A 24,582-nucleotide genomic window follows, 5' to 3' on the forward strand; every position below is an offset into this window, starting at 1 on the left:
GGTTTCTACCATCCTGTATTAAAACATATCCTTTTATCAATAGTGCAATTTATAAACGATGTTTTGTGAGTAGAATAAAATTTCCAATGGTAAACTTAACTGCTTTTTCGACGTTATTTTACCAGCTAACTAAAAATAGGAAAGCCTTGAACCCTTCAACTATATTTAGTTAGTATTAAGATTCTTTTACAGGGCGTGCAGTGGAGCTGATGCTGAGATCATTTAGTAGTTGGTTATATCATCGCTAGGCTCTCTGAACTCTTCTGAATTCTACATGTCATGTGTGGTCTGGCGTATCCTTACCAGCAACAGGTCCCAGGTTCAAACTAGTCAATTCCCTAAAAAACATGCTCAGAGCGTCGTTGCGCGAAAGTGGTAGGGAGACACGATATAAAACAATCAGACACCACCATGAATGTTTAGAGTTCTGACGGAAGGCCACAACAACAGCAGTGGTTCAAGATTTTTCTGGTATCAGATACCCCTTTTGCTTAGGGCTCCCAAAACTGGATTTCATAAACCGATTTCCCATTATTGCTTCTCGGTGGTCATATAAACACTTCAAAATCGTTTCCGGAAATCTAGTTACCGGTTTTCCATTGTAACAGCTCAGCTTGATTTCGTGGGAGAGACAATAAAAACTTCACAAGAACACCTATCGGCCTGCTTACATGCGGAAATGCCCTGATGCCCTGGAAACCATTGTTGGGTATTTGTATGGAAATGGGGACCTAGGAACGACGGAGAGGGTTCGTCCCCGCCGTAGCCCTCAGTGGTTCACAACCCCACACAGGCCGCAGCAGTCAACCCACCCCACCGCCGTCCCACACCGGTTCGGCACCCAGTGGACCCCCCCCCCCCCCCCCTTTCAGTCTTCACGTACAGAGATCAGCCCTGTTCCGTGCTGTGCTGTTTACCGAGATGACTACCGCCTCCGAGACTGCCATGTGTCTGAGTAATGGATGTGGAACACCACAGCCATATTTTCAAAATATTTATTATTCCGACTAGTTTCAACGCTACGATTGCCTCATCCTCAGGTCTTACTAAAAACCAAATAAGCACTTCCAGCCATTGGCTTATATATATCATACTGAGCCGTGTGTGGCTGTGTTCCTGCCATCATGTATTTTACATCCTGTATTTAACGTACTTCCATCTCACGAAGTTAATTTATTTTTTATTTATGCATTTATTTTACCTGGCAAGATTAGGGCCTTCAGGCCCTCTCTTACACCTAACCAGACATACTCAAATTTAACGAGTTACAGTTTCTACGTAACATTAAGGACATATAATGTATTATGCAGTATTGATGTTAAAGGAAAAAAAATATAGATTATAACAGTAGTACAATGATAATTATAACAATAAAAATAATTATAACAATCAATAATAATAATAATAATAATAATAATAATAATGACTATGTATATGAAAGTAAACATACACTCCTGGAAATTGAAATAAGAACACCGTGAATTCATTGTCCCAGGAAGGGGAAACTTTATTGACACATTCCTGGGGTCAGATACATCACATGATCACACTGACAGAACCACAGGCACATAGACACAGGCAACAGAGCATGCACAATGTCGGCACTAGTACAGTGTATATCCACCTTTCGCAGCAATCCAGGCTGCTATTCTCCCATGGAGAGGATCGTAGAGATGCTGGATGTAGTCCTGTGGAACGGCTTGCCATGCCATTTCCACCTGGCGCCTTAGTTGGATCAGCGTTCGTGCTGGACGTGCAGACCGCGTGAGACGACGCTTCATCCAGTCCCAAACATGTTCAATGGGGGACAGATCCGGAGATCTTGCTGGCCAGGGTAGTTGACTTACACCTTCTAGAGCACGTTGGGTGGCACGGGATACATGGGGACGTGCATTATCCTGTTGGAACAGCAAGTTCCCTTGCCGGTCTAGGAATGGTAGAACGATGGGTTCGTTGACGGTTTGGATGTACCGTGCACTATTCAGTGTCCCCTCGACGATCACCAGAGGTGTACGGCCAGTGTAGGAGATCGCTCCCCACACCATGATGCTGGGTGTTGGCCTTGTGTGCCTCGGTCGTATGCAGTCCTGATTGTGGCGCTCACCTGCACGGCGCCAAACACGCATACGACCATCACTGGCACCAAGGCAGAAGCGACTCTCATCGCTGAAGACGACACGTCTCCATTCGTCCCTCCATTTACGCCTGTCGCGACACCACTGGAGGCGGACTGCACGATGTTGGGGCGTGAGCGGAAGACGGCCTAACGGTGTGTGGGACCGTAGCCCAGCTTCATGGAGACGGTTGCGAATGGTCCTCGCCGATACCCCAGGAGCAACAGTGTCCCTAATTTGCTGGGAAGTGACGGTGCGGTCCCCTACGGCACTGCGTAGGATCCTATGGTCTTGGCGTGCATCCGTGCGTCGCTGCGGTCCGGTCCCAGGTCGACGGGCACGTGCACCTTCCGCCGACCACTGACGACAACATCGAAGTACTATGGAGACCTCACGCCCCACGTGTTGAGCACCGTCCGCCCTCGCGCATGCCCACTATACGCCCTCGCTCAAAGTCCGTCAACTGCACATACGGTTCACGTCCACGCTGTCGCGCATGCTACCAGTGTTAAAGACTGCGATGGAGCTCCGTATGCCACGGCAAAATGGCTGACACTGACGGCGGCGGTGCACAAATGCTGCGCAGCTAGCGCCATTCGACGGCCAACACCGCGGTTCCTGGTGTGTCCGCTGTGCCGTGCGTGTGATCATTGCTTGTACAGCCCTCTCGCAGTGTCCGGACTAAGTATGGTGGGTCTGACACACCGGTGTCAATGTGTTCTTTTTTCCATTTCCAGGAGTGTACTTTTCTTTTGTGAATGTCGGTCCCATTGTTAGTTGGGAATTTTCTCGTTATGTTCTTGCAGCTTGTGAGTTATTCTCATCGAGCAGACATAACACGATAGAATGGGGTGAAAGAGATATATAAGAGGTAGATTGGTTAGAGGGAGAGAAACAGAATGGTAAAATTCGAAGGTGTGATGGAGAGGAGAAAGAAAGAGATGGGAGGGGCACAACAATGGTGGCTATTACTACTGCCACTGAGTTGCTGCTTTGCCTGACCGTGAGTGGCGCTAGCAGCGCATATCGATATATCCCCTCTCGTAGAATCTTTGGTCGACTGCTGTTCCTTCCCGGTCGTTGTCTGTCGTAAGCGAGTTCGGGTTGCGAGTAAGGATCTGACAGTCATTTGGAACGTGTCTGGAGCACAGTTTGGACCCGCCAGTCGGGAGCTGCAATGCGGCACTAGTGCAGTCGGGTTGGAGCGGCAGTGAGGTCTGCGTCGACATGGCTCGCCTGACCATTGCTGCCACGCAGCACTTCAGCTGGGCCACGGTCTAGGTGGATCGTCGGTTGGTCGTCCTACCGGACGACCCGTTTTGGCTCGCCGATCGTTCGTGAGTCGGACAGGTCTTTGTGCAAGTGTTTGTCAGGTTGTGTGCGTACTTGGCGTTATTTACACTGACAAGTTATTTTAAATGTCGTCGGCGTATTGGCTCTGAGAGGTCGGTCGTCTCATCGGGCGACGACTGATTCTCTCTGCGCTTCTGGGCCCCTCCAATTACCATCTTGTGGAACTTGGGTCGGTCTCTTCCCGGGGGCAGGGATGTCGGATAGCCAGTGGGTGTGTTTCCTCTGCATGGTTGGGTCCGAGTCAGTATTTCCTCCGTCGGGTGTCTGGAAGTGAGTGGGAGCCGCACCAGCAGTGCTGTCGCGACGGACCAGCAGCAGTCGGTCGGTTGTTGCGGACGAGGGAAGTTATCTCCACGCCGTGCAGTCGGGTGGGGCCGCTGGCAGCCCTTGCGCAGTGTCGGAGCGTGTGTGGAGCTGTCCGATCGCTACGAGCATCATGGTTCACCGACCCAGGGCGTCAAAGTTGAGTAGTGGTTTCAAGTACCCAAGCCACGTCCATTCATGTTGTGGTGATTCGTTTCGGTGGTTTGCTGTTGGGGAGGTTTTCCTGTGATCAACACCGAGTGTTTCTACTGCTGAAATTTAGCAGCCACGCGGTGCAATTAACTATTTTGGTCGACTACTATTTGAGTCCAACAGTGGAATTTTCTGTTTTGTGGCCGTTAGTGTTCCGGTTACCTGCCTTGGCCACTAACGTAATTTCAGGCAGCGTCCTTTCCTCACCTGTTGTCGCTGTCCAACATGGTGTGTATTTTTAGCATTGTGGATTATCACGTTTGTAATCTTTCTAGTTTGAGTTCTCATGTTTGGGTTCCGACGGATCAAGTGTAGTTGGGCTCACCACCTGTCTCGCCTAAGTGAACGAGGGCAGAGCGACTTCCCTGGAGGCTTTCTGAGTGCCACCGGTGTTTAATTATCTGTTGTCGGCTACATTAAATTCAAGGCTTATGGTTATTTATTTATTTTCTTAAAATTTTGCAAAGTTAGTTCTTAAATTTATCTTTCACCGTTAAACATTGCGCCCTTCTGATTTTAAAATATTATGCTAATATATTTTAAAATTTTGTAACTTAATTGTGGCCTTAAGCCATTAGTATTGCACTTTGCGTATGTATGTTCTATCTGCTGAGCCTTAAGGCTTTCCACGTAGCTGTGAGAGTTTTTTTTTATTTATTTGATTTGCCTCTTTAATTGCGTTTTAATCTTATTGTTAAACATTCTAGTCTTCTGCCTTTAAAAGTCTATGGTAATAGATTATATAATTTTGAAATTTAATTGTGGCCCTCAGCCATTTGCATTGAAATTTGCATATGTTTGCTGGTTTTCTTTTTAAAATATTTTATTGACTTCTTAATTGGATTTTAATCTTGTTGATTTGTTAAGACTTCTTATTTGGAGGCCTTCAGCCGTGAAAGAGCTGCATTCAGTCAAGGTCCGGCTATGTGCCGCTTTGGTTGTAAAGGTTATTAAATGACACTTAGGAGGAAATGACATCAACCTTTGGCCCTTTCCATAATCCTATTGCCTGTTCTGCCCAGCGGGTTTAGCGGGCGTATCACATACGAACTACACAATAGCTATTCATCGGGAGTGTATTATTTGACCGTGTTGTCACCACTGTTCATCTGAACTGCCTTAGCTATTCATTATCGTAGTATCTATAACTTCAGAGTACTTCAAACATATCCATTCATTGCTTAGTACTTTCGTATCTGGTATTAATTCTTCTCTTGAACTTCAGCAGTTTCTATCATTACTAAAATGAGATGCGCGTCTTTATCTGCTCTAGGTACGCCTTACACTGCAGTATTTCATATCGCATTGTTTACCTGACCGTGTAGTAATCCAACAGAAATTTCCCCATATCACTGGGCCTTTTCCAGGTATTATTCTTCCTCCTGTGATTTCTGAACAATGATTCAGAGTTACTAGTTGAAATTTATTGTAGAAGTCAGTTAGTCTTTCCCCTGTCCTTCTGACACTACGAAGCCCATAATCTCCCGTGCCGCTTTCTTCTACTCCTTCCTCTCCAACCGCATTCCGATCCCTGTTGATTATTAGATTTACATCTCGCTTTATGTACTGAATTACCCGTTCAATATCCTCGTGTACTTTCCCTTTCTCTTCATCTTGTGGTTGCGACATCGATATGTATAAGTGAGCTACTGTTGTTGGTGTTGGTTTGCTGTCGATTTTGATGAGAGCAAGCGTATCACTGAACTGTTCACAGTAATTCACTCTCTGCCCTACCTTTCTATTCCTAACAAATCATTTGCGTGTCATACCATTTTCTGCTGCTGTTGATATTATCCTGTACTGGTCTGACAATAAAACATTGTACTCTTTCCATTTCACTTAACTGACTTCCACTACATCTAGATTGCCCCTTAACATTTCCCTGTTCAGACTTTGTAGCATCGCTACCAAGTTCAGACTTCTGATATTCCACTTCCCGACCAGTAGAACGATATCCTTCCCATGGTTATTCAATCTTTTTGCAATGGGCACATCCCCTTTGGCATTCCCCCCCCCCCCCCCCCCTCCCCGCCCGAGATCCTAGTAGTGAAACTGCCGAGAATCTTTTGCAATGAGAGGTCATCATGGGGCTGTTTTTCAGTTGAAGGCCACATGTCCTGTGGATTTACATTACGTGTCTTCAATGCAGCGATTACCACTGCTTTCTGCGTCCTCATGCGACTAGGGCCTCCCGTTGGGTAGACGGTTCACCGGGAGCAAGTTTTTATATTTGATGCCCCTTTGGCGACTTTCGCGTCGATGGGGATGAAATGAATGATTAGGACAACACAACACCCAGTCCCTGAGAGGAGAAAATCTCCAACCCACTCAGGAATCGAACCCGGGCCCTTAGGCTTGACATTCTGTCACGCTGACCACTCAGCTACCGGGGCGGACCTCATGCCGTTGATCATTCCTGATTCTTCCGCATTTCAGGAACAGTTTCCGACCCCATGGGTAAGAGAGTGACCTGAACCTCCGTCCCATCCTCCGTTCTCTTTGACAATGTCGTTGGCAGAACGACCGCCATCGCTTATCATTTTTATTACAAATTTAAGCAGTGGTGGGGTTCGGACCCCTGTCCGAGCACGATTTGATTGGTAGTGAAAGACTCTACCCCCATTTTTCCCCCCTTCTGTTAGTTACCGTTCTCGTCATTTGGTGTGGACGGACGTCAAATGACACTCCTTCAACTTCACCATTGATACTGGACTCAATTTTTTCATTACGCAGAGAAGGCAGCCCTCTGACCAAACACGCTGAGGCTGTCTGTAGACCACGGGTGCATTGAAGCTATCCCGCTGAAACCCACTGTATGGTTCGGACTTCGAATAAATATTTAATAATTTTGGGAATAATTTCTAAACAGGAAACAAAAAGCGAAAATAGCATGAAAAGTAACGTATAATTTCGAGCAGTCTTACAATCGTACCGCTAGTGTCTGTTATGTTTCGTGAGAACCGAGTTTCAATTTGAAAAATTTAGTTTGTACTGAAACAGGAGCAATCGGGTTGGTATGGACTATGTGCTTGATATTAATCTCTGATTAGAAACAAGCGGAATATTCATGAGAATTATATCACAGTGCTAGGAAAAAATTACAACTATCCAGAAAACTCTTACCCCTTAGCACAATGTCAATTGCCGCAAATCTTGTTTGGATAGCTGGAGTCGCTTAGAAAATATATCTAATGTTTGTCTTTCGTAGAATAATTAAAGAATGAGGCGAAGCGACCCACTGATGTAGTAGTGTTATGTAACGCCATAACCCTACCAAACTCAATAGATTACGGGATTCGGAGTCAAATAAATTTCCAAAGAATTTAAGAGCATCAGAAACGGTCGCTTCTGGCGTCCGCTAAACCTGTATACAGAATTCAAGTCTTCCGTCCCTGACCGGCGCGCACTCTAAGAGATTGCACCGCTGGACTCCGCGAGGTAACCTGCGGGTAATGCAATTAAGGGGACCGCGGAAGTCGCTTCGGTAAAGACCAAATGCGCTGCGACCTCTCTTCATTTATGAAACAGTGGGAGTAGTTAATGGAATAAAGAACCAATTCCCCTTGTAGTCCTGTAAAAATAAATAAAGGATTCTAAGTTAGTGATATTTCCAGTGAGGATATAGCAAAGCTCACATTCTATTCAGTAAAGAAAAGCTCTAAGGAATTTTCCGTTTTGCATACTATTATGCGACACGCTACAAAGTCGTGATATAGTTAGTTCTTTGCTCATCCGTAAGTCATTTCACAATGATGTAGCTGTCAGCTCAATACCACAATAAAATTTTTTGTGTGTGCAGTTCGGGTCTGCTCCGCAGAAATGAAACGAAAACGTCGGGAAAAATTCTAAAAAGTCGTTCGTATTAACATGTAATTTGGCTATCAATATCTTTCACACAGTGGTCACACAGAGTAGGATAACGCTTACAGGGCAGATAAGTCACAAGTCTGGATTGTCGCTAACCACTCTATGCCCGTTTGGCGGGCTACGTAGTCTCTTTGTCCCTTTATTCCAAAGCACTCGGTTGGCACTGGACTCTTAGAATTTTTGGATTTCTTTCCACGCGAGCTTTACCCTGGCTTACGTTTTCTATAACTCTGAGTATATTTACGTGTCGTATGAAACGACGTCTTATTTCATTTTATTATTTTCAGTGCAATACCGATTTCCGCTTACGAGGGCTGTTCAATAAGTAATGCAATACATATTTTTCTCGACCAGTTTCGGTTGATAAAATGCTGAATTTTTTGAGACATCATGCAATATTCCCACTTCAGTCCCTATAATTTCATGAAGTTCCGTTAGGTGGAAGCGCTGGATGATGATGATGATGATGTTTGGTTTGTGGGGCACTCAATTGCACGGTCATCAGCACCCTACAAAGTCCCAATTTTTACACAGTCGTTTTTACACAGTCCAATCTAGCCACTGTCACGAATGATGATGATGATGAAATGATGAGGACGACACAAACACTCAGTCCCCAGGCAGAGAAAATCCTCAACCCGGCCGGGAATCGAACGTGGAACCCCGTGATCCAGAGGCAACAACGCTAGCCACTATACCAGCGAGCGCTGTACGTCTGTAACGGAGGTGCCTTCTAAGCAGAGAGCTGTCATTGAGTATCTTTTGATGGAAAACCACAGCATCGCAGATATTTAAAGGCTTGCGGAATGTATACGGAGACCCTGCAGTGAACAAAAGCACGGCGAGTCGTTAGGCGAGGCGTATGTCATCATCGCAACAAGGTCGTACTAACCCGTCCGATCTCCAGCCTGCCCACCGGCTGCAGACAACTGTAACTCCTGTAATGTTGGGACGTGCGGACACTCTCATTCGAAATGATCGACGGATCACAATCAGAAACCTCGCTGCACAACTGCACGTCTCTGCCGGTGGTACTGACACCCACGTTCACCATTTGGGGTACTGAAAAGTGCGTGCTCAGTGGGTCCCTAACAAAAGACCATAAAAAAAAACGAAGGGCCATCTGTTGGTAATTTCTTGCGTATTTCGAGTCTGACAGAGACAATTTTTTGTCGAATATCGCCAGAGGTGATAGAGCATGGGTTCGTAACTTGGAACCGGAATTAAAACAGCACTCTATGGAGTGCCGTGACACATCACCTCCGAAGAAAAAGTTCAAAGCCGCACTCTCAGCCATGGCGAGGGTCTTCTTTGGTTGTCAAGGGGTTATTCTGTTTGATGTCCTCCATGGTGCAACGATCAACTGTCAGGTCTAATGTGCTACCCTCAAGAAGCTGAAGAGACGGCTTGTCCTAGGTGGCTCAGTCGGATAGTGTCTGCCATGTAAGCAAGAGATCCCGGGTTCGAGTCCCGGTCGGGGCACACACTTTTCAACTGTCCCCGTTTACATTTATCAACGCCTGTAAGAAGCTAATGGTCTGGATTTCATTGTAATTTGAAAGCATTCGTGCCACAATAACGCAAACGAACTTGTTCTTCTCCATGAGAGCGCAAAGCTTCACACGGCTATGCACACCTGAGATAAGCTCACAAAACATCATTGGACTGTTCTTCCTCATCCACCCTACAGCCCGAGTATCGCAACTTCCATCTGTTTGTCCCAGTGATAGATTCACTCCACACGAGGCAGTACGTGGATGATGCAGCAAGAGGTTGGCTCCGACATCGATCATTAGAGTGGTACCACGTGGTCGTACAAGTCAGCCCGATAAGGTGCGTAGGCCATCGCATTGACGGAGGTTATATTGAAAAATAGGGTTTTGTAGCCAAAAGAGTGGGGAATAGCAAGGTGTATTGGAATCTTGAATAGAATCAAACTGTTTTCAGAAACAAAGTGTATTGTGTTACTCATTGAAGGTCCCTCGTAATTCCGGCCAGTATTTTAATTGTAGCGTCTTGGATCCCAGTCGGACCTCGCGATATCATCACAATTACACTGAAGCGTCGAAGAAACTGGTATAAGCAGGCGTATTCAAATACAGAGACATGTAAACAGGCAGCATTAAGTGCTGCGTTCGACAACGCCTATGGAAGACAATAAGTACCTGTGGCAGTTGTTAGATCGGTTACTGCTGCTACAATGGTTTTTATATTTACTTTTGGTATTTTTAGTTATGATTTCCAGTGGTTTTATTTTGGTTTTAGCTTCAGTCTTTTAAAAGCTAAAGAATATATGTCTTTGGTTTTAAATAACACTGGAGAGCTAGATATATGTCCCGCAGTGTCTATCTCGCTGATACTCCTCGTTGGAACTGCTCCACCTGAAATCTCTAAAATGTTTATTTCGCTACGAAGATCGTTCGGCACAACTAGGTGCTATGTTGCATGATTCATATGGACTGATGTGTCCAACTTTTTTATCAACGAAAAGTTTATTGTTTCTGAGATATTCTCTCGAAGAATATTGACCGTGAAGAGATGCAGGCTCGCATTATCAATCCACACTGCACCTCCGATCGATCTACGTCACGTGATATCTGAAGAATGTTTGTCAAATCTTTTGTAAATGATAAATACACACCTTGAATGCATATTATTTTCTTGAATTTGTTTATTGTGCCATCGACTAACTAAACATTCACAATGGATCTTAATAGCGTCGCACAACAATAGCAAAATCCCTCCAACATAAAACACGTCCGATCTCTGCAAGGTTGTAATCGCTTGTCGCAGAGTCCTCAAATATACGTCTTTGGTTACTTATTCCAGAGAGATGCGTCCGTAGCACGGAACGTCCATTTCTCGCAAGCAGTTTGTACTACTCTCAAGATTACTAATTCGCCACAGCTGGGTATTCATGATTTACTGTGTATAATCCATGACCAACGGAAGGTTCTTAAACTTTAAGCGAATTTCTACGTATTATTGGCGATGGGACACATTATCTACGGGGTAGATTACTACCAATGTCCATGTTCGCAACGATGACACCATGCAGCGTGGTGCAGATGGGCCCAACAACATGCCAAATGGCCCACCCAGGATTGGCATCACGTTCTCTTCACCGATGAGTGTCGCATATGGCTTCAACCAGACAATCGTCGGAGACGTGTTTAGAGGCAACCCAGTCTGGCTGGACGCCTTAGACACACTGTCAAGCGAGTGCAGGAAGGTGGTCGTTCCCTGCTGTTTTCGGGTGGCATGATGTGGAGCCGATGTACGCCACTGGTGGACATGGAAGGTGCCGAAAGGGCTGTCCGATACATGAATGCCATCCTCCGACCGATAGTGCAACCATATCGGCAGCATATTGGTGAGGCACTTGTCTTCTTGGACGACAATTCGCGCCCCCATCGTGCACATCTTGTGAATGAGTTCCTTCACGATAACGACATCGCTCGACTAGAGTGGCCAGCATGTTCTACAGACATGAACTCTATCGAACATGCCTGGGATAGTTTGGAAAGGGCTGTTTATGGACGACGTGACCAACCACTAGGAGGGATCCACGCCGAATCACCGTTGAGGAGTGGGACAATCTGGACCAACAGTACATTGACGAACTTGTGAATAGCACGCCACGAAGAATACAGGCATGTATCAATGCAAGAGGACGTGTTACTGGGTATTAGAGTACCGGTTAATACAGCAATCTGGACCACCACCTCTAAATCTGTCACCGTTAGGTGGTACAACATGCAATGTGTAGTTACCATGAGCAATAAAAAGGGCGGAAATGATGTTTATGTTTATCTCTATCCCTATTTTCTCTATAGGTTCCGGAACCGAGGTGATGCAAAACTTTTTTTATGTATGTACATCGACACTGAAGAGCCAACGAAATAGCCAAAGAAACTGGTACATCTGCCTAATATCGTGTAGGGTCCCCGTGAGCATGCAGAAGTGCTCCAACACGACGTGGCATGGACTTGACTAACGTCTGAAGTAGTGCTGGAGGGAATGGACACCATGAATCCATAAGATTACGAGGGGATGGAAATCTTTCCTGAACAGAACGTTGCTAGGCATTCCAGATATGGTCAGTAACGTTCATATCTGGGGAGTTTGGTGGCCAGCGGAAGTCAGAAGACTGTTCCTGGAGCCATTCTGCAGCAGTTATGGATGTGTGGGGTGTTGCATCGCCCTGCTGGAATTGCCCTAGTCCGTCGGAATGCACAATGAACACGAATGGATGCAAGTGACCATACAGAATGCTTATGTACGTGTCATCTGTCACAATCGTATCTAGACTTATTAGGGGTCCCATATCACTCCAGCTGCATATGCCCCACACCATTACAGAGCCTCCACAACTTGAACAGTCCCCTGCTGACATACAGGGTCCATGGATTCATGAGGTTGTCACCACACCCGTACACATCCATCCGCTCTATAGAATTTGAAGCGAGACTCGTCCCATCAGGCAACATGTTTCCAGTCATCAACGGTCCAATGTCGATGTTGACGGACCCAGGCGAGGCGTAAAGCTTTGTGTTGCGCAGTCATCAAGAGTACACAAATGAGCCTTCGGCTCCGAAAGCCCATATCAATGATGTTTCGTAGAATGGTTCACACGCTGACACTTGTTTGTGGTCCAGCATTGAAATCTGCAGCAATTTGCGGAGTGGTTGCACTTCTGTCACGTTGAACGATTCTCTTCAGCCGTCGTTGGTCCCGTTCTTTCAGGATCTTTTTCTGTTCGCAGCCATTGATCTTTTAACGGATTCCTGATATCCACGGTAACTGGTCCCTCCTACGATATTACACTTGCGAACGGGGTGTGGGAAGGATGTTTTCGGTATTCCTTTATGTTAGCTCTAGTTTCTCGAATTTTCTCAGCCTGATCATTTCGCAACATGTATGTGGGAAGAAGATTCTCGATTGGTTATAAATCCGGGGTGTCTGTTGACCTTAGGAGAACGGAATCATCCTGTTGTACGAAAACACCCACCTCCACACTGGCAATCGGACGAAGGCTATGCTTCAGTAATGTGGTTGGGAAAGACTGCAGCGTCCTCCGTAGTGTCCAGATCTTTCACAATGTGGTTTTCACATCTCTGGTGTCCTGAAGAGACGTGCGTGGACGTCGGTTCCAGTCGGACGAGGTAGTTAGTGCAAGAGTAAGTGCGGTTGTAAATCGGTCTGCGCCGACCGCGTTCTACCAAACAGCAACTGATCGTCTAGCCTCCTATTGGAATAAATGTATTAGCGCATGTTGTGATTGCTTTTGAATGGAACAACTCTGTGCCCCGTTGTGGTGTGTGTTTGGTTTCCAGTTGATTGCCCTCTATGCAAAGGTTGAACAAGATATTGCTTCGCACTTCCAGTAGTAGCAGTAGAATCGAACTGAACGGGTGTCGATGTGGACATAATACAAGGGTTGCCCAGAAATGTTTTTTCTTCAGCAATTCTTAATTGAACATAATTTAATTGAACAGAATGGTGTTTTATGTACACACCCTGTTTTTCCACGTAATCCCCGTCCCATTCTACGGCATCTCTCCAGCGCAGAACAAGGGTGTGTATGCCCAGTCGGTACCACTCCTTCTCTTGGTGGCGGAGCCAGTGCTTCACTGTGTGACTGTGTGACATCTCCTCATCGTCCTCAAAACGTCTTCCACGAATGGAGTCCTCTAAGGGCCCAAACATGTAGAAGTCCAAGGCTAGGTCAGGGCTATCTGGTGTGACAGCTGTGGATGGCATCCCCGACTACTGCACATCGTGGAGCTCCGTGGAACCCCCTTCTGATGACATCGCCCTCTGCGCCCAGTAAGTAACTGTACTTCTGTCGACAGCAGATGCTCCATAGACTTTGCACAAACTTTTGTGACTATTCCCCGCAGTTTCTTTGTTACGGCGTAAATTCAAGCTCCGGCACGCCAGTCGGAAGCGAGAGAGCAGAAATGGCTGTGAAGAAGACGTCAGCCAATTGCAAGCTGACCGACCCCTCTCCAGGAAGACAACATGATGGCAGCGGCCTTTATGCGAAGAGGACATAACCGCTGCGCTGACTGGTCGCGGCCCACTTCTACAGCAGCAGCATCAAGATTAGGTACTTCAAGACCAGCGACTTAGGAATTGTATATACTGAAGAACGCTGTTTTTGTCTGTCGCCCTTTGCTTGGGACACATCTGTTGAACACAAAGTTAAATACTGTCATCGTTTCCTTTTGTAATAAAATTCATTAATACGATTTGCTTGAATTGTTGTCTAGCGATCCGAGAAAGGAGGTTTCCTAGGCACGCCATATTGGACGAGCAGACTGGATTCAACATGCTTTCTCTGCACTGAGAAATTCAGTGAAGGCACGTTGCTTGTAACGTACATCACCTACAGACGCCATCTTGAAACTGACCTGCGACTACGCTATCTGTCGGTAGTGACGGGAACTTGTCGCGCTCACTCAGAAGACTTCAATTAATACATGCGTTTTGCATTCGTAGCATTGTTTTCCGCTGAGAAAAACAAATGCGGTGCATTATTTTCTTCACAGTGTCTGTCAATTAACCTGGCCGCGTAATTCATAACAATATGTTTGTAGCGGTATTAGCAAAATTGATGCTATAAGTTGACCGTTTCGCTCTTTCAATGGTGTTAGCAGCTTAGCACTCTTCACAGTGGCTAACAGGGTTATCCTGTGAATACCTGAACTTTACGAGAACGTTTCACATTATTTTGAAGAAATGCTTTATCCTAGCAGGTTCTTATTTAATAGGACTAGCGGGCATTAATTGCATAATTGTGGTGAATAAATCCGCCCACTGTACGCAAGCAATAATGTATTTTTAGTAACTCAACATGTAGCTGCTGTTGCCCTTTGGTAACACAACCAACGACATTAGCACATGCAAGTAATCATTCACGAGTGCAACTACGTAACTCATATCTCTGAGGTAACGTTGCATCAGTGTCAAAATTACGGCATCTTTTCACTTTTGAAAACTCTGCATCAATTACAAATGATCATGGATGTTAATACTGCCTCCAACAGCCAAAGTCACTTCACCGAAAATCGTCAGCCTCGAAGATACTCCACTTCTCTCTTCAGCAACCTCACTCAGTTTCACTTTTGTTCAGCAACATGCTCTCTGTATGATTTAACAAATGGTTCGAATGGCTCTATGCACTATGAGACTTAACATCTGAGGTCATCAGTCCCCTAGACTTAAAACTACTTAAGCCTAACTAACCTAGGGACATCATATACACCCATGCCCGAGGCAGGATTCGAACCTGCGACCGTAGCAGCAGCGCGGTTCCAGACTGAAGCGCCTAGAACCGCTCAGCCACAACGGCCAGCTATGGTTTAACAGGATGAGCGTCTACTACAGTCTTACCACAAATAACTTTGTCCATTGATAATATCCGTTTAGTTTTACATATATTCAGTTCTACGTAACACATTTATATCGTCAGTTAATAAGAGAAACTCAGGTTACTCACACGTATGAGTGTGACAACCAGGCAACAATTGATATATGAATTAAGAGCATACAAAGTCTCTTCTTTTTTTTCATTTCAAGAATACAAAATATTTTTAACAATAGTAAAAGGCCGCTGTTTCAACGGCGATATCTTTGGCTTGGCTTAGCCGTCGGCTTCGCGCGTATCGTGGGTACGTTTTAACGACGACGTATCCAATCTCGAAACAATGTAACAGAAGGAAACAACAATGTACAGCACACAATACTTCTAACATAAAACTATGCATATTTAAGATATATTCATTTTTTATACTATGGCATGATACAGGTTAAGTACGTTGCCCTTAATGTGAGTGTTACATACTTTTGTTCAATGATAAGCCAAAACATTATAGCCCCCTGGTTAATAGCTTGTTTGTCCATCTTTGGAACGAAGTAGATCACTGATTTGACAGTTTGTTGGTACGTTTGTGGAGACATTAGATGTCTACGCACAACTCGTGTCATTCGCGTAATAACAGGCCGCTGAATTGCGTACGGGGTGATGACTTCCGAAAGCGATGGGTTCTGTGGGATTCATATCAGGCGAGTTTGCTCACCGAGTCATCAACGGTAGATTGATGCTCCTCAAACCACTGTAGAAAGTCCTGGCACCCAGAGACAGACAATTATACTGCTGAAAGATGACATCGCAGTCGGGGAAGACACCAAGAATGAAGGGATACTGGTGATTCGCGCCTGTCAGGGTGTCTTCAGTTACTACCACAGGTCCGTGCAAGCGCAGGAGAATATCTCCCATAGCATAATACTGCTTCCATAAGCCTGCGTCCGTGGCGCGCTCCACGTTTCGAACCGCTGTTCACCTCGATGACTGCGTTTGTGGCGACGACCAGCGACCTAGAGTAACAAAAATGTGGTTCACCGGAAAAGCCAAAACGTTTCCATCCATGGACGGTCCAATCCCGATGGTCCGGTGCCCAAGGGCGTACCCAGGATCTGAACTAGGTGAGGAGGGGGGCAGGTCAGGAAACGAGGACTCGAGACAACATACAGCACTTCTTATGAAATAAAACAGTAAACCATTGAAAAACTGCTTTTATTAAACATTTTAAATACAAGTACTTGTACAATCCGAGAAAACATGTAGCATTTCTTATCAAATAAAACAGTAAACTAGTGAAAAACTGCGAATATCTTCTGATCTTCTGCGGGGGGGGGGGGGGGGGTCAGGGCAGTACCCCCCTGCCCCTCGCTGGGTACGCCCATGCACGTGCCCTCTGCAATCGTAATTGGCGACGTCATTGGGTCAACATATGAACATGAAGCTGAGCTCGATGTCAATAACGTACGATGGATAGTGTGCTCCGAAACGCTTGCGCACACACCGGCATTGTGCTCTAAAAATGGTTCAAATGGCTCTGAGCACTATGGGACTTAACATCTGAGGTCATCAGTCCCCTAGAACTTAGAACTACTTAAACCTAACTAACCTAAGGACATCAGACAACATCTATGCCCGAGGCAGGATTCGAACTTGCGACCGTGACGGTCGCGCGGGTAGAACCGCTCGGCCACACCGGCCGGCCGTTGTGCTCTTTCAGTAGAGATGTCACAGAGCACCACCTATCCTGCTGTGCGGAGCAGACAAGTCTCCGAACCACGTTCTGTGGAGAGCCGCGCACGTCCAATCATTTAGCGCCTAGCGGTTGTTTCACTATACTTCTACCTCTTTTCACAGGCGTGAACGTCCGACCAGTTTCGCCGTTTTCGAGATACTTGTTCACAGGCTCTGCGTAATAATAATCTGCTCTTGTCAAAGTCATTTATGTCAGTGGATTTCCTTATTTGCAGCCCATATCTACGCCAGGGTGATTCCCCGTCCGTGTGTGCTCCGCTTACTTGTGTTAACCGCTGGCGCAGTGGCCGTGTGGTTCTAGGCGCTACAGTCTGAAACCGAGCGACCGCCTCGGGCATGGATGTGTGTGATGTCCTCAGGTTAGTTAGGTTTAATTAGTTCTAAGTTCTAGGCGACTGATGACCTCAGAAGTTGCATAGTATTCGGAGCCATTTGAACCATTTTTGAAAACCGCGTCAAGTCCACGCAGCGCCAGCAGGAGTCATAGAATGTGACGATGGGCAGTGATCGTAACGTTGTGGCTTGTCAGTGTTCATCCAGAATTCTTACCGCAAAGCATACATCGAACTGTATCACTGAAAGAAGGTAGTGCTGGCGAATAATGTGCTACATTATATCATGACTTTCAGCACAACTACCACCCATAAAATAACCCTTAGCCGCCCGGGGTAGCCGTGCGGTCTGGGCGCGCCATGCCACGGTTCACACGGCTCCACGTCGGAGGTTCGAGTCCTCCCTCGGGCGTGTGTGTGTGTGTGTGTGTGTGTGTGTGTGTGTGTGTGTGTGTGTGTGTGTGTTGTCGTTATCGTAAGTTAGATTAAGTTGTGTGTGAGCCTAGAGACCGATGAGCTTAGCAGTTTGGTCCCACAGAACTTACCACAAATTTCCAATAACTCTTATTTTCCCGTGCATCTCGGTGTTTGAGATCATACCTGCTGAACTCTGTGTCGTACAATCGTATAATATTGCAGGTATATTCAGTGGTATATTTGGATAGTGTCTGCAAAATGTGTTGCGAATAGAGTTCGTAGTAAGGGAGTAATAAATGAAAACGCGGTACTGCAGTGTTACTGTATGAAGCGCGGAAGAGTCGGGCGGCACGGTTGATTTCCCCTCTTCTGGAGGGTCGTTCTGTTTGCAGTATCGTGCCGTGGCCACGAGGGGGTGCAAGGCGCGGTCGCGTGATTGCCGCCAGCACCGCGTCGCCGGAGTGTGTGGGCGGAGTTGTGAGCTGCTGCTTGGAGACGTGCCAGGGATGTTCTGGGTAGAGACTAGGACTGCTGATATTTCTAAAATATTGGGAGTCCTATACATGGATATTTGAAAAATGTCGTTGTGAGGCCTCGACATATCGTAAAATAGTATCCATGCGTTGCCGAAGAAATATCGGCTGCACACTGTAAATATTCAGCCTGTTTTAGAGTTGTACATTTAAGTACTGATTTGTTATTAGGTATTCTGTACATCAACAAGGTTGGTGCCTGTTTGTCCTCCTTAGAGCAAGGATTGAAAGGAAAAAGATACAGGTACATACTTGTCGATAGGCTCTGAGCACTATGGGGCTTAACACCTGCGGTCATCACTCCCCTAGAACTTAGAACTACTTAAGCCTAACTAACCTAAGGACATCACACACATCCAGACCCGAGGCAGGATTCGAACCTGCGACCTGGAGGTCGCGCGGTTACAGACTGAAGCGCCTAGAACCGCAGGGCCACACCAGCCTGCCTTGTCGATAGCACCTTTACTAACGGTGGTAAGTGCATGTAAGTGGCAGAATAAAATGTGTCCAACGGGGCCGTCGTTCGGTTTCGTCGCATGTCGAATTTGCTCGTAACACTTCATGTCGACCTCCACGTTTTTTTCTTTCTCATAAACGCCGGCGAGTTGGCAGTTGCAGTGTCAAAACTCCGAGGTCAATCTAAACGTTGCAGTTTCTGTTAAGTAGCGCTGAGCGCTGTTTCCGTCAGCATTTCCCTCACATTTCTCAGCCCACCCTGAAGACCAATCTTGTCATTCAAGAGTTCAGTTCACACTTTCGGCAACTGTTTTTGAAGAACGCCGATGTGACGAAACAGCACAGTAGTTACGTTAAAAATTGTTCTTTGACGCAAGTAGTGTGCTGTTTCGTCACATTGGATATCTCGTTATTCCATTTGCACCACCACCGTCCAGTGCAGTCGGAACACTACTTTTGTACTACATATAGTTGCTTCACACAGTCAAACAGAATGTGATGAAAGCTCAGAAAGTAGTAAGACACCATCACACAGTAAAATTCCACTACAATTTCAAGGGAACAATGTCAAATATTTACCGAAATATAGGCGATAATCATATCGGCGACATATATTGATATCGATATATCGGGGGAGCACATCTCTGTCGTATAGTGAGCATTTTGGGGAAAACACCGATATATTGAAATATTGCAGAGTCCTGAAGAAATGTCGTTATATCTGGCGATGAGATCAACTGTCTGTTGACGATATCGGTATATCGATATTTTATCAATAGCTCCATGTCTTTTGGAAGAAATATCGATAATAGAGGATTCATGTCCCTGTAATATAGCAAAAAGTTTTTAGAAAGTACCAATATACTGCAACAGCACAGTACCATTTCACAGAAATATCGATAGAACGGCGGGTGACAATCCCTTCTTATAGCGAACAATCAGTGGAAGACATCGGTATATCGATATCGTGTCAACAGCCATATACCTGTGGAAGAAGTATCGATATATCGCGGACACACATCACGGTCGTGTACCGAATATTCTGGGGGAAATATCGATATATCAATTTTTTATCAGCAGCTCTAGTAGAGATGAGAGAGACGGCAGCGTGACGTCGCTACGACGTGCACGGTCGTGGACGGCAGCCTTGGCGCGGGGGGGGGGGGGGGGGGGGGGCGGGGGCGGGGGCGGTGGCTCTTGGTGGCCATACGGACAGCGGTGCCAGCACGCGCAGAGACTGGATCCTGCATATCAATTGGAGCGCCACCGGGACTGCTTTCCCAGCTGGCGGTTTCTACGCTCGTGGTTTTCTGGTTCATACACTGTGCTGCGTAGTACACATGCAGTACATTGGGTGTACTAGCCAGCAGCAACGCTCTGCACTGAAGTCTGTGGTTGACTTGTCATAAGTGGTCGTTGTGTTTTGATGGCGTACAGCGGTGCCGGTGTGTGTCTAGGAGCTGTTGAGTCTGTTAACTACGTGCTGTGGAAATGGTTAATTTTATTAATCCTAAAGTGTTTTGTTTAAACTACGCTGTGAGATGACTGATGAAAATCCGTCTTGTTACTTGTTCTATGTGAACGATCAGTTGCTTGTCTGAATTAAAAACAGTCGCGTTTGCAACTTCTTATTTTACCAACAAAGCATTTCCTATTGGCGGGGCGACTTCAGATAACATTGTGAACAAAATAAGCGACAATTAGGGTATGAACCTACCTTTCAAGATTCAAAACGCGAATGCGGAATTGTTACTGACCTTAAATTTTCCTCTTACAACATATTGAAAACCATAAAACGGATCAGTGCTACGCTGAAACTCGCGTCGAATCAGAAGAATCTTCAAAGACATTTTCCTTTTCCACATTTCAAAAACCATAAAATGGCTGCCCATTAGATTGAACCTCGCGTCGAATGATATGAAGCTGCGGAGACCAGGTCAAAAACAACCGATGTAACATCTTGTAATCGCCGGATAGAACGCTAAATGCGTAATCAAATTGAATCAGGGGACATATCTTAACAAAATCGTAACAGCCGACTAGAAATGTGCAATGGCAAGACCACACACACAAAGAATTGTACACATGTAAACATGATACGCTGTGCTAAAATGGTTCAAATGGCTCTGAGCACTATGGGACTCAACTGCTGTGGTCATTAGTCCCCTAGAACTTAGAACTACTTAAACCTAACTAACCTAAGGACATCACACACAGCCATGCCCGAGGCAGGATTCGAACCTGAGACTGTAGCAGTCGCACGGTTCCGGACTGCGCGCCTAGAACCGCGAGACCACCGCGGCCGGCTACGCTGTGCTGCCGCTGTTACTTCACGGCAGGAACTCCAAGCGGACACACAGACGAGCGATAGAATCAGCGTTACGTACGATGTCTGCAGAGGATACACAGAGATATAGCGCAAAAACAGTTACATTCTGTGATCAAAAGTATCCGGACATCTGGACACAAGTCCGAGGCACCCTCCGTCGGTAATGCTGGAACTCAATACGACGTTGGTCGACCCTTAGCCTTGATGACAGCTCCCACTCCCTCACGCATACGATCAATCAGATGCTGGAAGGTTACTTGGGAAGTGGCAGCCCATTCTTCACGGAGTGCTGCACTGAGGAGAGGTATCGATGTCAGTCGGTGAGGTCTGGCACGGAGTCGGCGTTCCAAAACATCCCAAAGCCGCTCTATAGGATTCAAGTCAGGGCTCTGTGCAGGCCAGTAAATTACAGTAATGTTATTGTCGTGTAACCACTCTGCCACACGCCCTACACTATGAACAGGTGCTCAATCGTGTTGCAAGATGCAGTCGCCATCCCCGAATTGCTTCTCAACACTGGGAAGCAAGAAGGTGCTTAAAACATCAATGTAGGCCTGTGCTGTGATAGTGCTACGCAAAACAACAAGGGGTGCAAGCCCCTCCATGAAATACGCGACCACACCATAACACCACCGCCTCAGAATAATACTATTAACACTACAAAATGCCGGCAGATGTAGTTTACCGCACATTCACCATACACACACCCTGCCATCGGATCGCCACATTGTGTACCGTGATTCGGCACTCCACACAACATTCTTCCGATGTTCAATTGTCCAATGTTTACGCTCCTTACACAAAGCGAGGCGTCGTTGGCATTTATCGGCGTGACGTATGACTTATGAGCAGCAGCTCCACCATTCAGTCCAAGTTTTCTCACCTCCCGCCTAACTGTCATAGTACTTGCAGTGGATCCTGATACAGTTTGGAATCCCTGTGTGATGTACCGGATATATGTCTGCCAATTACACATTACGACCCTCTTCAACTGTCGGCAGTCTCTGTCAGTCAACAGACGAGGTCGGCCTGTACGCTTTTGTGCTGTACGTGTCGATTCACGTTTCCACTTCACTATCACATCGGGAACAGTGCACCTAGGGCTGTTTAGGAGTGTGGAAATCTCGTGTACGGACGTATGACACAAGTGACACCCAATTACCTGACCACGTGAGTTCGGTGGAGCGCCCCATTCTGCTCTCTCACGATGTCCAATGACTACAGAGGTCGCTGATATCGAGTACCTGGCAGCAGGTGGCAGCACAATGCATTTAATGCGAAAAAAGTGTGTTTTTGTGGGTGTCCGGATACTTCTGATCACATACAGTATGTGACAGTCAGAGTATTTAATGCAAATGGTTCATTCACTTAATGAAATCTTGCGATTACAACTAATCAGAACACATTCGCCCATATAGGAACCTCTAAATTGCCTCAAATACAAACACCAGCCGTAAGTAAATAAAGCGTAAGATAAAAACGAAACATGGCCGTCATCCCAAAGACGGGATAAAACAAACTCATAAAACAACAAGTTCCTACTCGGCTTGAAAAATATGTCTAACAATGAATCATTCTGGGGAAGAGGGAGTATTAATAATTTCAAAATGGAATCCATCAGAAGAGCATTACGAATTTTACTTAACAATTTTAAAACCTAACATCATTGAATCATAATGCCCTTGACTCTTACTAGTGAGATGACCGTTCGTCGACTGTTCATCGACCGCACGCATATTCTTAATGATTCCCAGTTATTCCAACAAATAAAGGTTTTTGCGTTTCCGAGCACAATGTAAGATGCAAGCGTGGGTGGCTGGTCCTCTGCAGTCATTAGGTGTTCACCAAATGTAGAGTGTTGCTTTACTTGATCTTTTTGGTTAATACATGCTCGATAAGTCTACTTCTAAACATTCTTCCACTTTGACCAGCGTAGAATTTATTGCAGAGATTGCGTTCCATTGTGCTGCTCGTATAATTGTATAAGAATTTACTAAGATATATGCGTAGCTAGTTCGGTAGAGAGTTATGTGTAGCTTGTAGCTATGAGGTGACGGTGGCAGTAGTAAATGAATGCACAGTTGTCTGTTGTTATCCTAAAGGTTGTCATGCCGTCTTACGTTGCGGCGCTGAAGTTGTCTCAGGTACAACGGCTGATTGTGTCGGAGGGCCAGGCATCGTAAGTTGTTAACGTTGTTGCCCAGTATGTGTGTCAGGAAAGTTGCTGGAGTTTCTTTTTTTATTAATGGAAGACATTTTGTTGTACTGATTGTGTGGAGTTCTTTTTTAAGGATCTCTACGTGCTGCAGATTTATTTTATTTTCTTGTAGTTGCATTTCTGCTCTGTTATCAGAAGAATTTTGATGTTAAATAAAGTAATTTCAAATTCAGCCCCATGTCTGCACTGTCTCTAGTCTCCAAATTACTCTATTTAAGTCCTTTGCTACAGCAAGCGATTAAGCTTTTTCACTTCATTTTTCTTTGTTGTGTGTGTGGGGGGCGGGGGAAGGGGTTGGATGGGGGGGGGGAGGAGGAGATAGGGGTGGTGGGGGGCGTCAGTAAGAAAAAGTTTCATAACGCTTTCACGTTATGTGTAAAGTTTTTTGATAGTCGCTAAGTGCTCTTATTCTAGAATCTAATATACAAAAAAGAATTCTTGTACGTTCGTCTTTTGTGTGCTCCTATACCAGTCACCCGACGAAACTTCAGTGAGTAGTATTGTGCACGTCCTAGAAAGCTCCTCTGGGTGTGAGGAGCCACTCATACGGATGGGAGTTGAAAGGGGATGTCACAGAAGCATAATTCAAGAACGACAGGTGCAATTCCAATCAAATCTTTTGCATACATGACTCAATATTTTGATAATTATATCCATAGACATATTGTGAGGCTATAATGCCCCATCCACTCCTAGGCAAAAGATGTGACATATAAAAATATTCTTCAACGACCGACATTAGGAAAACCATAGTTTGCTGGATCACTAGACATACTGGTGACTGTCACTATAAAATTTCACCGCAGCAGTTGGTGATACAGGAGATCGGGGGGTGGTGGAAGGAGGGCGAAGGGAGGGGTCGTGCCAAGACAGTCATGTACCAGCATCTTTCTGCAGCGTCTGAAGCCATTTTCTATAAAAAACTGGTGTACATATTATTTGTGCACAGCTTGTGCGCATTTATTCTAATAATAATGTTAAACATATTTTTTTTGGTCATCAGTCTACTGACTGGTTGGCCGCTGCCCGCCACGAATTCCTTCCTGTGCTAACCTCTTCATCTCAGAGTAGCACTTGCAACCTACGTCCTCAATTATTTGCTTGACGTATTCTTATCTCTGTCTTCATCTACAGTTTTTGCCCTCTACAGCTCCCTCTAGTACCATGGTAGTCATTCCCTCATGTCTTAGCAGATGTCCTATCATCCTGTCCCTTCTCCTTATCAGTGTTTTCCACATATTCCTTTCCTCTCCGATTCTGCGTAGAACCTCCTCATTCCGTACCTTATCAGTCAACCTAATTTTCAACATTCGTCTATAGCACCAC

Source organism: Schistocerca gregaria, chromosome 9, assembly GCF_023897955.1.
Source record: "Schistocerca gregaria isolate iqSchGreg1 chromosome 9, iqSchGreg1.2, whole genome shotgun sequence".
Lineage (NCBI taxonomy): Eukaryota > Metazoa > Arthropoda > Insecta > Orthoptera > Acrididae > Schistocerca > Schistocerca gregaria.